General features: G+C 40.6%; 1 long non-coding RNA gene across 1 annotated transcript in view; it reads left to right on the top strand.

Annotated features, from left to right (window-relative positions):
• The first annotated feature begins 504 nt into the window (after positions 1-504).
• The window catches only part of LOC120520252, a 64,195-nt gene continuing 50,167 nt past the window's right edge, over positions 505-14,532 (top strand). Inside the window, exon 1 of the long non-coding RNA XR_005631799.1 lies at positions 505-569. This is a non-coding gene — a long non-coding RNA (uncharacterized LOC120520252). The remainder of the gene's footprint in view (positions 570-14,532) is intronic.

Below are 14,532 nucleotides of genomic sequence, written 5' to 3'. Positions count from 1 at the left end.
TTGAATACAACAATGTAATAACCTCTGGAACTCATGAAATGTAATGCACCTTTCCCTCTCATTGTGGCAGTTTTTAACCTACTGACACACTAATTTGTTTGACTGAACCTGGATAGGTCCTGTAGCCCAAGTGGCAAGCCAGACTACCTACTTGAAACAATGACTATCCAATATGTTTAAGTTGGTTCTGGAACTTGTGATATTGCATCAGGAACCACATTATCAGAACCCTTCAAACAGATCACCTGAAAATGAAATTGTTGGAGTTAAATAACCCAACCAAGATAATTTGTTTGGGCTGTTTAATTCACAGGTCAGACCACAGTGGTCAGTGTACACTTCAAACAGAGCCCATTACAGGTAGTGTCACCATTTCTGCACTGTTCGCACAACTGTCATTCATTTCTGTTGTTGAGTAGTTGTATTCAGGCCATTAGAGAGACCTTGAGACATAAGCAATGACGCATTGTTTTCCATCCTTTTCCATCCTCGAGTCCATGACCACTGGCATTTGGAAGGAGAGCAGTGAGTCAGGCTGTGCCAAGACAGGTGGATCCTGTAGAGCAGGAGTAAGTAACATTGGTTCTCACCGCTCTCATGGTCCACTGGCTGCAGGGTTTTTGTTTAACCCAATTTGCTTATAATTAGACACTAATCCTTGCCAATAACAGGTCTGATTTAATTTCATGGCTTGTAGGAATGCTCCAGTCAGTTGGCTGCCAATTGGAATTAGTCGATTTTCATAAAAAAAAGACTCAGTAGGTGATAGATAAAATGACTGATCACCAAAACCTCTGATTTTCTAAGCTTTATGGAAATTAATTGTAGTGCTCCTTTACACAAGGTAATATGGTGGTTTAGCCAGTGCATGTACTTTTTTTTTTTTTCTTCCTTTTGCCACAACCTTCCTGCAGTGTAAACAAAAAGCAGCGAATAGAGGCTTGTTTTATCAGTGAATGAGAGGGGATTTGTATCTTAGCCTATGCTTTAAAGAAAGTGGAGTAATAAACTTGAAAAAGTAATTGGTGAAATTATCCTGTGTAAACAGACAAATAAATTAAAATGAACACCACTTAAGTTTGGACAGTGAGCTTGTTTAACACTAGAATCCCTGAAGCCTATGAAAAAAGTTGTAATGCCGGGCCACCTTAAATTCCTTCGCACTTCTCATCACCGTCTTTGTTTTGCAAATGTGTCAATCAGCAGAAGCAGCAAGCAGCCTGTTCTCCCAGCTCGTCTCTTTATGTGGGTAGGAGGTGCCTTAAATTGTATAGGGTAAATAATGTTATTTGAAATACATACCTTTCATGCGTGTTCTGTGTCTTCAATGATCTGGGTAAATGTAGGATGGCAAGAAATGTTGAACACATTTAATAAAAAAAAAAACTTTTTTCATGTTATACTACTAATGACAAAATGTTGACATGGACATAAAACTAAAACAGAAACTTTTTTCATCTAGTAATAATTGGCAAAATGCTGATGTGAAGTGTATAATGTGTGAAGACTGAAGTCTAAACATCAAATAAACACGTTTTCAAAAAAAGTATAACAAAACAAGTGTGCTTTTATTCAAGAATATAATAAAAGAAATAATATTATTCAATTATTCAATTTACATGTTGCTGGCAATGAGTAAAATCCCATGCCCAAATACCAATCAACAGAAAGTAGAAATGTTTGCTTTGCTCTTGCAGAGGTAAGAACTGATGCCTTGTAAGCAAAAGGTTGTGGGTTCAAGCCTGGAGTTTCCTTGTTTTGAGTAGTGAGCTGCTATTATTATTATTATTATTACTGTTGTTATTATTACTACTACTACCATAATAAAAACATACATTTGATTTGAGTCTGCAACACCCATGGTAAGTTTTTCCTACCAGTAGAAGATATCGCTGAAGGGATATAAGCAGACACACAAACGCTGGTGAATTATGTCGTCTTGGTATCTTCTTGTCACTTGAATTTTTTGTAATTCAGTTTTATTCTTGAATAAAAGCTCACTTGTTTTGATATATTTTTACGAAAGTGTTTTTTATATTCAATTAGCCGCTTGAATGACATCAAGTGCGTCTCTGGCTCTCTCAAGCATGCATGCAGACATGAAAAGGTCACTGTTTGAAAATGTTTTGTCATTTGAACTCGTTTTTTTATTTTTTCTGATCTTGCCCAATCTTCATATTATTGTGCATTGTACTGAGAATGCAGACAGACAAACTTCTTCTTTTTGGGTGCCTACACCGTCAGCATGGCCCTGTCATATCTAAACATTAGCTTGGAGAATGGCTTGTGTACTGAAGTGACTTTAACTGCAGGTGGAAGGTCTGTAAAGTGACGTGAAGAAGTTCTCTATTCTTACAATTCTACCTTTGTCCAAAAACGGCTCCATAAGCTTTTTGACCAGAGTCTAGGAAAGTCTTTCACCCGTGGGATGACTGGGATGTTTTCCTAAAGAAGGAGTGGCATTGCACATGTGCTTTGTCTCCAAATCTGCTGCAATCCAAAACGTTGTATATTTGTCAGGCTTGGTTGAGATGTAGTGCAGCAAGAAAGGACAACAGACCTTGGTTGGAAACAGTTTCTCATCAACAGTAACAATTTTGCCCTGGGCTGTAACTCAAAACACAGTTCTCAACTTCTCAACAAATGTTGCCAGATGTCAGAGACTACAGCAAATCTGTCATTTTTCACACTTTCTGTATGGGTGTCATTGTTGTCAAATCGCAAATGCCGCAAAATAGTTGATAGCAGTCACAGGGCATCGTATCATTGATTGCCAGTACAACAAATAGTTCTGAGTTGGCATCAACTACAGCACCAACTGTGATCATCGCTGCTCTTGTGAAAAGAATGGAGATAAACGCCATCAACTCAAGAGAGGGAGAGACAAGTTTGCTGTACCATGTGAATGTGACTGATGGAATAAAACTGATTTAAACGCCGCTAACTTATACAAGTAGCAAAAATGTACCATGGGTGTTACAGACTCAAATTTATGTTTTTATTATAGTAATAATAGCAGCTCATTACTCAAAACGAGGAGAGCCCAGGCTCGAACCCGCAACCTTTGGCTTACATGGCAGGAGCTCTTACGTCTATACCAGCCCAGCAGACATAATCAACTTTCTGTCAATTGCTATTCGAGCTTTGGTCTTTATTCATTGAAAGCAACATGTAAATATAATAATTTCTTTTTCTTTTTTTTATTTGATGTTTGGACTTCAATCTTCACACATTATACACTTCATATCAGCTTTTTGCCAATTATTAGTAGAACATGAAAAAGTTTCTGGTTCAGTTATGCATTCAACATTTCTTGCCTCGCATTTCCTGTCATCCTACATTTACCCAGATCGTTGTGGAAACGGAAAACTTAACTTTTTTTAAGACCTGTTCCAATTTCGCACGCTAAAAAGTGAAATAATATGACAGCTTGTAATTATGAGAAGCATTTTATTTTCTTTTATCCCATATATATTATGGATAAATATTTCTGTACATGTTTTATTAGTTAGTGTATTTTAAGGAAAGTTTATTTATTTTAGTGTTGTCACTGAACAATAAGCCTACAGAATTTAATCTAGTTAATAAAAATAAACAGTTAACACCCATGGTCTATAGTTCAAAGCACACTTTAATATAAAACATAAGGCTTCTGTGCATCTGGTTATGCAAGAGCTTAGTGTAATAATTTTTTAAAGAGATAAAAAATAATTGAAATTGGTATTGGAATCAGCTGATCAAGTAACATGAAAATCGGTGAGTGATTTTGGTCTTAAAAACCTGATTGGAGCATCTCTAATAGTTTGTGACTTTTAATCTTGCCTTTCCATGGATATCGTCCAAGTCCTTTAAAATTTTATTTTCAGTTTCCTTCTAAATATTTTATTAGATTAAATTAGATTAAGTAAACTTTATTAATCCCAAAGGGAATTTTAGATGCATACAGCAGTTGATAAGAAGCCAAAAAAAGTGTGGCTGGTTAAGATTAAAATGCAATACAATTTATTTTTGTATAGCCCAAAATCACGCAATAAGTTCCACAATGGGCTTTAACTTTTGAATGCCCCCCAGCCTTGAGACTTTAAGAATACAAGGAAAAACTCCCAAAAAAATCTTTGTAGGGGAATAAATGGAATAAACCTTGAAAGGCAGTTCAAAGAGAGACCTGTTTCCAGGTAGGCTGGGCATGCAGTGAAAAAGGGGGTCAATACAATATAATACAATACACAGAACAGAACACAAGTAATCCTCAATACAATATAATAGTGCAATAGAAGTATTACAAGTACAGAGCAGAATTCAACAAAAGATGAAATCACATAATATGATTTGGATTTGTTCAGTGTCCTGGAGAACTTTAGCTGCCTCCCCCTATTGGCCATTCCACAGCTGAGACCGTGCTGGGCCAGCCAATCCAATGAAAGAACCAAACCCCCCAACGATTCTGGTGATCCTGCATCAGAGATGACTTTATCTTAGGCAGGCAAAAAAAACTTGGCAGTAGAGTAGTGGCATCAAGTGCCACATTTGAGTACTGAGAAGAGAAACAGAATTAGGTGAGGGTTAGTAACAGATTACAACATTCATATTACTTATGTTTTAGTGCTAATGACTAACAACAGAGTTGCAGTAAGCACAGTTAATCAGCAGCTTTAGTCAGAATATTCTAAACTGAAGTAGTGAGTATTCAGCTGGAATTCGAAAGCTGAGACCAAAGGGGCATCTCTTATAGTAGCAGGCAGACCATTCCACTGTTTAGGGGCCCTGTAACTAAAAGCACAACCTCCCACTTTTATTTTATTAATCCTTGGAATCATAAGCAGACTGGCATCTTGAGATCTTAATGTACGTTCTGGTTTGCAAGTCATGATAAGTTCAGACAAGTAAGCCGGACTGTGGCCATTTAATAAGGCTTTATATATTAAAAGGAGGATTTTGAAATCTGCTGCCCTAAACTTTGCTCTGGAGCCAGTGTAAGGATGTAAGAACTGGAGTTATGTGTTCATATTTTCTTGTTCTTGTAATTATTCTTGCAGCAGCATTTTTGGATTAACTGGGAGCTGTATAAAGAACAGTTTGAACATCCAGTAAACACAGAAATGCAGTAGTCAATCCTACTAGAAGTAAATGCATGAATTAATTTCTCAGAATCCCACTTGTTTAGAAAACACCTTAATTTCCCAACATTTTTAAGATGAAAGAAACGTGATTTAGACAACATCGTAATGTGTGCTTTAAATGACATGCTAGAATCAAAGATAACTCCTAGATTGTTGGCTGATTCAATAAAATTGAGTTAAATTATGACAAAATATTGTTGCGATCAGCATCATTCCTTCCAATAATTAACATTTTTGTTTTATTGGTGTTTAAAGATAAGTAGTTCTCATCCATCCATTCCTTTAATTCACTAACACGACTAATTAAAGCTAACATTGGAGAAACTTCATTTGGTCTAAAAGAAAGGTATAACTGAGTATCATCTTGCGTATGAGTGAACATTGACATTATGTTTTCTAATGATAGATCCCAGTGGAGGCATGTAATGTGAAAATAGTAAAGGTCCCAGTACTTAGCCTTATATCAGTTCTGTGTATAAAGGTGGAGTACTGTCGGTACATTTCTGTACGTATTAGAATCTATACTAATAAAAGGCAAAGCCCTCACTCACTCACTCACTCACTCACTCACTCATCACTAATTCTCCAACTTCCCGTGTGGGTGGAAGGCTGAAATTTGGCAGGTTGATTCCTTACAGCTTCCTTACAAAAGTTGGGCAGGTTTTATATCGAAATTCTACGCGGGGGACAGTCTAGAGCATGCTGGGAGAGAGAAGCGCTGGCTAGGAAGATCACTGATTATCGGCAGCGTTTGAAGCAGATGGCAGCTCTTTAGCGAACATTCTAAACAATTAAGACACATTTACGCCAAATTTATTTACTGACAACGCAATTAATCCGGTAAGTATAACTCGCTCAACCTGGAGGTAAGTGAAGAAAATTTGGAAAGTTTACAAAATTATATTGATCAAGTTTTTGAGTCTGTTGTCATGGGGCCTAAGAAAGCAGCAGCTATCACGGAAACACCTGCTACCAAGAGAAGCCGTCCTCAAGATTCCCCCGAGGCGACCTCATCTCCCGCAAGGATATATTAGAATTATTAGATTCTATAGATAAAAGGCTTTTGGGATTTGAGGGACGACTCCACCTGCTCGAAATTCTACACCAGGAGTTCCAGAACCTCCGACAATCTCTGGAATTCAGCCAGGATCAGGTGGAGCGCTTGCTGCTGAAAACGCGTCTCTGCGGGAGACTGTGTCTTCCCTGACAGAGGGATGGACACGGATCTCCCAAGACAACAAGACCCTGAAGGAGACGGTTTTGGATCTTCAGGCCCGCAGCATGAGAGACAATCTGGTGTTCGAGCCTGCGGAGCAGACGGAAGGACAACCGGAGGATTGCGAACAAACAATCAAGTATTTTCTCCAGACCCACATGAAGATACCGAAGAAACGGTAAAAAACATCACCTTTCACCGGGTACATCGCCTTGGAGCCAAGAGAGCAGACAGCAGAAGACCTCGTCCCATCGTGGCTAAATTTGAGCATTTTAAACAGAAGGATTTTGTTAAGAGCCACGGAAAGAGCTCAAAGGGAAAAATTTTAGCGTGAATGATCAATTTCCTAAAGAAATTTTGGATCGCAGAGTTCTGTTCCCAATACGTAAAAATTCATCCAAGAAGGGAGCCGCTGTCATTTCTGTGGACAAGCTCTACATCAACAACAGGCTGTACAAGGAGCGAGGAGTGACAGACTGGCTTTATTAGCCCAACATCAGGTCACAAGTTTATTTTCTTATCGGGATTCACTGGGTATGAGCATGTCAGGATATAAAAAAAAGCTGCTATATCCGTGTTTAGATGATGGGATCACCTGTTCTCTCGCCACCCCACACCTCTAACACCTTTTCTTTTTACTTTTTTTCTTTTCTTAACCTTATCACTCTTTCCTTTCCTTCTTTTACCTGCTTCTGGAACTTTACATCCGCATGACACAATCACACAACTTTCCTACACTCGTCCAGCACACACACAACGCATACAAACACTAGATTATAATTATTACATTTTATCATACAACCACAAACACTTTTGGTTCTGTCTGATTATTATTATTATTATTATTATTATTATTGTCTGATTATTATCAGCTTTAGTATTATTATCAGCATTATTATTATTATTATTTATTTTCAGCATTCATATTATTATTATCATCAGCATTAATAATATTATTATTGTTATTAGCATTATTATGCATATATTTTTTATTTACTTATTTATTGCTTTATTTTTATTTATATATATATATATATTTATTTTTTATTTTTTTTAATTTTTTTTTTCTTCAGATTAAATTATACATTTATTTACTTAACTAACTCACCTGAAGGCACCATACATTAGCTAATCACACACACAACTATGGGTACACTAAGGTTTGTCAGTTGGAATGTTCATGGAACTGGCTCTAGAGAGAAGAGATTAAAGATTTTTGATCAGCTTAAAAGACTGCAGGCAGATGTTGTCTTATTACAAGAGACTCATAGGTCTGCCACAGTTGCAGATGAACTTAAAACATCTGAGTTTCCCACACTGTTCTCTGCCGCCTATAACTCTAGACAAAGAGGTGTAGCTATTTTAATACACAAAAATACAAATTTCAAAGTATTGGACACAGTCTCAGATCCAGATGGTAGATTTATAATACTAAAACTATCTATACAAAATCAAAGCTTATGTATTGTTAGCATATACTGTCCAAACATAGATGACCCGCATTCTTTCATAATTTTTCTCTGTACTCTCCGAACACTTGGACTGTCCACTTATACTTGCGGAGATTTTAATTTTGGATGGATCATTCTTCAGACAGGCTCAGTACAGCTGGGACTCAGCGCAGTTGGCATTCCACTAATATAGTCAAACAGTATATGAGTGATTATGGGCTTTGTGATGCATGGCGATCTTTTTCTCCCAGCCGTAGAGAGTATACTTTTTTCTCACATGTTCATCACTCTCACTCACGTTTGGACTATTTTCTAGTCAGCAGCTCATTATTGGCTGACATTTCAGACACTGAGATACACCCTATAGTTGTCAGCGATCATGCTCCAGTTTCTTTAACTCTGTTAAATAAGAAAACAATCCCATCAGGTAAAACTGGAGGTTTAATACGTCACTGCTTAAAGATGAAGGTTTTGTGGAATATTATAAAAAAGAGTGGGCTTTATATTTAGAACACAATGACATTCCTGGAACATCAGCATCTGTTCTCTGGGAGGCAGGGAAAGCAGTGATGAGAGGTAAAATAATTTCCTTCTCATCACATAAGAAAAAATAGAAAACAAACGTATTCAGGAATTAGAAGAAATCATTAAGTCTCTAGAGGCATCCCCAGAAGAAGAATTACAAAACAAATTGCGTAAAAGTAAACTAGAACTTAAAGGAATTATTGACAAAAACACAATTTTAGCACAAAGACTACGAATAGAAAACTTTGAACACGGTAATAAATCAGGCAAGTTTTAGCCAACCAGTTAAAAATAAACAAAGAGAAAACTGCCATATCTGCTGTTAAAGACTCAACTGGGAATATAGTATATGACCCTGAAAGAATAAACAACACTTTCAGAGATTTTTACAAAACCTTGTACTCACCACAGATTAACCCATCAGATAATGAGATCAATGAGTTTCTAGACAGGATAATACTTCCTAAATTATCAGATAGCCAAGCTACAGTCCTGGACTCGCCATTAACATCAGATGAGCTTCAGGAAGCTCTTAACTCCATGCCTAATAGGAAGGCTCCAGGTCCAGATGGGTTTCCAGCAGAGTTCTACAAAGAATTCTGGATCATTCTGGCGCCAACATTCTTCAGAATGATGTGTGAAATACAAGAAAATGGTAGACTACAGCCAAACATGAATTCAGCCAACATTAGTCTCCTGTTAAAACCAGGCAAAGATCCTATATTTCCTACCAGCTATGCCCAATTTCTCTTATTAATGTTGACCTGAAAATAATTTGTAAAGCCCTTGCAAAAAGATTAGAGAAGGTAACCCCTTTCATAATACATCCAGACCAAACTGGTTTCATTAAGGGGAGACATTCATCCACAAATTCACGTAGATTACTCAACTTAATAGACTTTTCTTATAGCAGAAACATGGAAACCAGTATATTATCTCTCGATGCAGAAAAGGCTTTTGATAGAGTTAACTGGAAGTTCTTATTTGCAACTTTACATAAATTTGGTTTTGGAAACTTCTTCATAAACTGGTTAAAAATTTTATACAGTTCACCAACAGCATGCGTCAGGACAAATGACCAAACATCAGATAGCTTCTGTCTTCAGAGGGGGACCAGGCAGGGATGCCCTCTCTCCCCCTCGCTATTTGCTATCTTTATTGAACCACTAGCAGCAGCAATCAGGCAAACTACAGTTATTAAAGGCATAAAGTGTAAGAACATAGAACATAAAATCAGTCTTTATGCAGATGACGTGTTACTTTATCTTCAGAATTCTCAATCCTCTCTCTCCCAGGCAATTGAACTAATAAACTCCTTTTCAAGAGTTTCAGATTATTCAATAAACTGGTTAAAATCCACAGTTCTTCCAATTAATTTCTCTTTTGTCAATTCCCTTAATACACAATTGGAATCAGGGAATATTACATACCTGGGCATTCATGTGTCTCCCAGGCTGGCAGATCTAACTAAACTAAACTACATCCCACTATTAAAGAAAGTGGAAGATGATCTTGCTAGATGGAAATCCTTACCGATATCACTTATGGGGAGGGTTGCCACAATTAAAATGATGGTTTTACCAAGAATCAATTACTTATTTTCTATGATCCCAAACAAGCCATCATCTGATTGGTTTAGATCCCTGGACTCCTCCATCACTAAATTCCTTTGGAAGGATAAACCTCCACGAATTAGCTTAAAAACACTACAGAAGACCAAAGATAGAGGAGGGTTGGATCTACCCAACTTCTATCATTATTTCTTAACCAACAGGCTCCAATATATACCAAGATGGTTGCAACATAACCCGCTGGATGAGTCCTGGTTAGATGTAGAACAGACACTTTGCAATACTATAGAGCTTTCGGACCTACCGTTTATTAGCTCAAAAATAAGAAAGCATGAAAGCTTTAAAAGTATTAATATCAGTACCTCACTGACAGCATGGTGGGAATATCTAAAAATGACGGAGTCTTCACTAATTCCATGCAGACACACACCCATCTGGAATAATCCTGACATATTGCAAAACAATAAAATGATGAACCTCCCATACTGGAAAAGTAAAGGAATTCTATACATGGAACACATAGTTGAAGGATTGGATTTCATTCCATTTAACAGAATAGTCTCCCAATTTGGGATAGACAAGAATAGATTTTAGAATATCTCCAAATTAAATCAGTAGTTAAAGAAAAATTTAAGCTTAAAGTAGAATTACAAACACCATCAAGGGTATTAGACTTCTGTAATCTCAAACACCCCAAATTACTGTCTAAAGTATATAAAACATTGACCAAAATAGATGATACAATAGCAATTCCTATAGGCAAATGGGAGGAGGATCTATTAGTTAGCTTTGATCAGACTTTCTGGTCCCAAACCTGTTTAAAAACTTTTAAAACGATCAGAAACCCCAATTTACAACTAATTCAATACAAAATTCTACACAGAGTACACTATACAGGTCATCGGATGTTCAGGATGGGATTTGTGCCATCTGACACCTGCACACACTGCACAGACAACATTCCTGACAGTTATATCCACGCACTGTGGTCATGTCCACCTGTTCAGGATTCTGGTATAGAGTATGTGAAGACCTGTCAAAGTGTCTGAAATGTGATATCCCAACTTCCCCCTCATTTTGCTTGCTGGGGAACCTAGAGGATGTCCCGATTGAAACAAATTTGGTTCACGTGGTTCTCACTGCCATATGCATCGCTAAGAAAACTATCCTCATAAACTGGAAAAACAAAGATAATCTTTGCATTAACCAGTATAGAAATCTTTTATTGGATCATATTACACTTGAGACAGCCTCTGCCTCCACTTCAAATCAATCTCTCTGGGCTCCTTTGATCGGTTCCATCACATAGCGATGATGGAGGGTCATTGATATGGTCCTGCGGGATGCTGTGGTTGATGTGGTGGAGAGTCTGAGCTTGGAGTATCTGGAGGATCCCTGGGGTGGGTTCACTAGGGGGTCTTGGGCTGGGGGGCTGCTGCCCGACTCTGGTGGTGCTTGGGTTACCTCGGGGTGGGCTTCTGGTGGTTGTGTGTAGGGCCTTAGGGGGTCTTGGCGGTGGCTGCGGTCGCTGCCTAGTGGCGCAATGCCCCTGGGTTGGTCTGGGTGTGGGCCTGGTGGCTTAGGGTTTGGGGCGGCCGTCCCGGATGGGGATATGGGTGGGGCCTTGGGGATTGGGTCCTGGCATGTACGCTGCGGGAAGAGGGCGAACGCGGCAGTTCCACCATGGGGAGGGATGTCCGGGAGGGAGGATCCAGCTTTATCCTGGGTGTCTTATGTCTTACTTAATCTGAATGTTGAGTAAATGTGGGGATGGGAGTAAATATTCTGCTGGGGTGGTGTGGGTTGGTGGCCTCAGACTCCGTGGGGCTCTGTGATGCTGCTGCTTCGGGCCATGGCTAGATAGGCTGGGGCCTCCGTGCCCGGGTGGATTTTGGGAACGGAGGTGCCTATTGGGGCCAGTAGGGGAGCTGGCTCCCTGGAGGCTCAGGCCCCTCAGCCGTTCCTCCCCATCCTCAGACATTTCCCTCCTCCTGCTCCTTCACATCATCACACAAACATGCACATAGGGCCTTGGGGTGTGGGTAAGTCAGGGGTGCGGTATGGATCCCGTTTCCGCAGTCCTGTGGCAGCCTACACCCCAATTTTATTTGCACATTAAACACTTCCACAAAAAACATTCCACACAAATGCACACTTAGGGCCTTGGGAGTGGGCACACTCAACGGCATCCGGTGGGGGGAAATTTCAGCCTCACTCCGAGTGCGGTGTCCACTTCCAATTTTAAACTGCACCTAGTCACGGAGAGTTTTGGGGGAGGTGGGGCTGTGTGTTGGCATCAGCTGGTGTAGGCCACATGGTGCCGGCACTGCCTCGCCCCCAACCACAAAATGCACCTTATCAGCACACACCAACACTACATTAGAGCAGGCGGAGGGAGACTAGAGGTCTTATTACACCTCTGTTCTCAGTTAGCTGACCGGGGCTGGAGGCTAGGAGTGGGAGCTGGCCGTCTGCCTGTGGTCTGGAGTGGTGGGTTGCTTTGCTCTACGTTGGATGGGGGTGCCTGCTCACTATTACCCCTGCGGAACGGGGCTAACTCTGACGTCCAGGAATGGCTGTACCTCAGGTGCGGCAGCACCGGGACCAGAGTTAGGTAGGGTGTGTGGGGAGTGTGAATGGGTGTCTGGCGTACATCCTTGTAAGTCTTGGGTTGTATGTGTATGTGAGAGCATGAGGGAGGGAGTGTATGACTGTGTTTGTGTGTGACTGTATATGTCAGGTGGGGTTTTGGACTCCTCCCTCTCCTGGGACATCTGGCAATACTACAACATCTTTGCCTACCCTCCCCTGCCTTAAGCATCTGTCTGGTCGCTCCCGGTGGCTGCCTGGTGGGATCTGGTTCCCTGGGCTCTGTTGGATCCTCGGCGGGTGGGTGCCCTCGGGTCCCGGGCTGCTGGGTTCCGGGCCCGGCCGACTCGGGGAGCGGCTGCGGGCGGGCCTGAGGGCTTGCCGTTGATATCTCCCGGGACTCTGCCGGCTGCTGGTTGTGACCCCCGGGGTGATCCTCTGCGCCTCTCGGGTGGGGGTTGGGGCTTGGGGCTTCTCTGGTGACGGCCTCCCTGGGGTCTCCGCGCTCTGGGGTGACCTCTGGATCTCTGGGCTTGGAACTTCCTCCATCTTCCGCACGTTTTGGGGGCAGGTCTGTGGCCCTTCACACTCACTATTGGATGCTCCTATAGAGAAACCTTACACATACAAGCGCGTACACACACAGGTGCTCACATGGTGATTTCATAAGTATGACTTGGACATCTTCAGCACATGATCTAAGGTTGTGGTGGCCTTAAATGCCTCAGTAATAATTACTGTATGATTGTCAGCAAACATTTTACTATATATCTTCATGTAGCTGATGCAGCAATGTTTTTGTCTTGTGGTTTGTTTGTTTCCCCCTCTCTTTCTGCAGGTCTAGAAGCGGATTCTGGTTCATTTATTGTTTATTCTATACTGAAACCCCCTCCCCTTTACCTCCATCTCTTCCTTCTCTCTCTTCTTTTTCTTTCACTTTTGTCTCCGTGTCCGGTTCGAATCTTAAAACATCTAAAATATTTTTTAATAAAGTTTTGGTATCAGGCGCGTCAGCAGAAGCTGTAGCGCTCCACCTGAGAGAAAAACTGTAAGGCTAGTCGCCAGCATTCAGACATCAATTCTGATTGCTTCACAGCCGAACAGGACACGGTAAAAAAAAAAAAGAAATTCTACACGTAATGGTCATAACTGGAAGCAGTTTTCTCCATTTACTGTAATGGAGATGAGCTTCAACGCCGTGGGGAGTTTCGTGTGACATCATCACGCCTCCCGCGTAATCACGCAGTACATAGAAAACCAGGAAGACCTCAAAAAGCGCTCAAGAAAACATGCATTATATAATTGAGAAGGCAGCTAAACAATAAGAAGCGAGTTCTGCTACTCGGAAACAAAGCACGATGTAAACCTACACTTTAAATTAAGTTCATAGACAGGCTGCCGCTGGCGGTTGTAATTTAGTGCCTGCCCATAGAAGGCCGTCCGTCAGCGGCAATCCAATAGCAAACTGCCACGGGTAAATATTCACGGGTGATGGACTGTGCTTATGGAGAGGAAGATGAGATGGTCAGGGTGGTGTTTGACACAAACTCAGCGAAACTGCGAGAGAAAGTTTTAAGTGCCAGGACTAAGGTAACATTAAATAAAGCGATGGACATAGCACGAGATGGCACCAGCACAGCTGGGAACCTTCGATGCAAGTACACCGAGTGGCTCACGTGAACTGGCGCGGTGCACAGATAAAAGCAACAGTTCCAAAAGCGCTGAACAAAACCGAATTACACAATTGAAAAGGCAGCAAAAATATGAAGCGCCTGATAAGCATATTCATAAATGCAGCTACTGTGGAAACAAAGCACACGGTGGAAAAAGTCAATGTCCCGCTAAAGGAAGACAGTGTAAAAAACCCGTGCATGCAGTGTGTCAGGTCTCAGATAAAGAAGAAGACGAAGCTGTTTATTGATGCAGTAAGAAACGAATCGATGAATGAAACCTGTTATCTTTACAACGATTGACAAACACGGAATGTAACTTGAACACAACACATCGCATAAATACGACCCTGATTGAAACAAATAATGATAATCAAATCCTTGATGACA

Source organism: Polypterus senegalus, unplaced genomic scaffold (assembly GCF_016835505.1).
Source record: "Polypterus senegalus isolate Bchr_013 unplaced genomic scaffold, ASM1683550v1 scaffold_3419, whole genome shotgun sequence".
Lineage (NCBI taxonomy): Eukaryota > Metazoa > Chordata > Cladistia > Polypteriformes > Polypteridae > Polypterus > Polypterus senegalus.
Note: the sequence above shows the minus strand (reverse complement) of the source record. Positions and strands in the feature narration are given on the sequence as shown.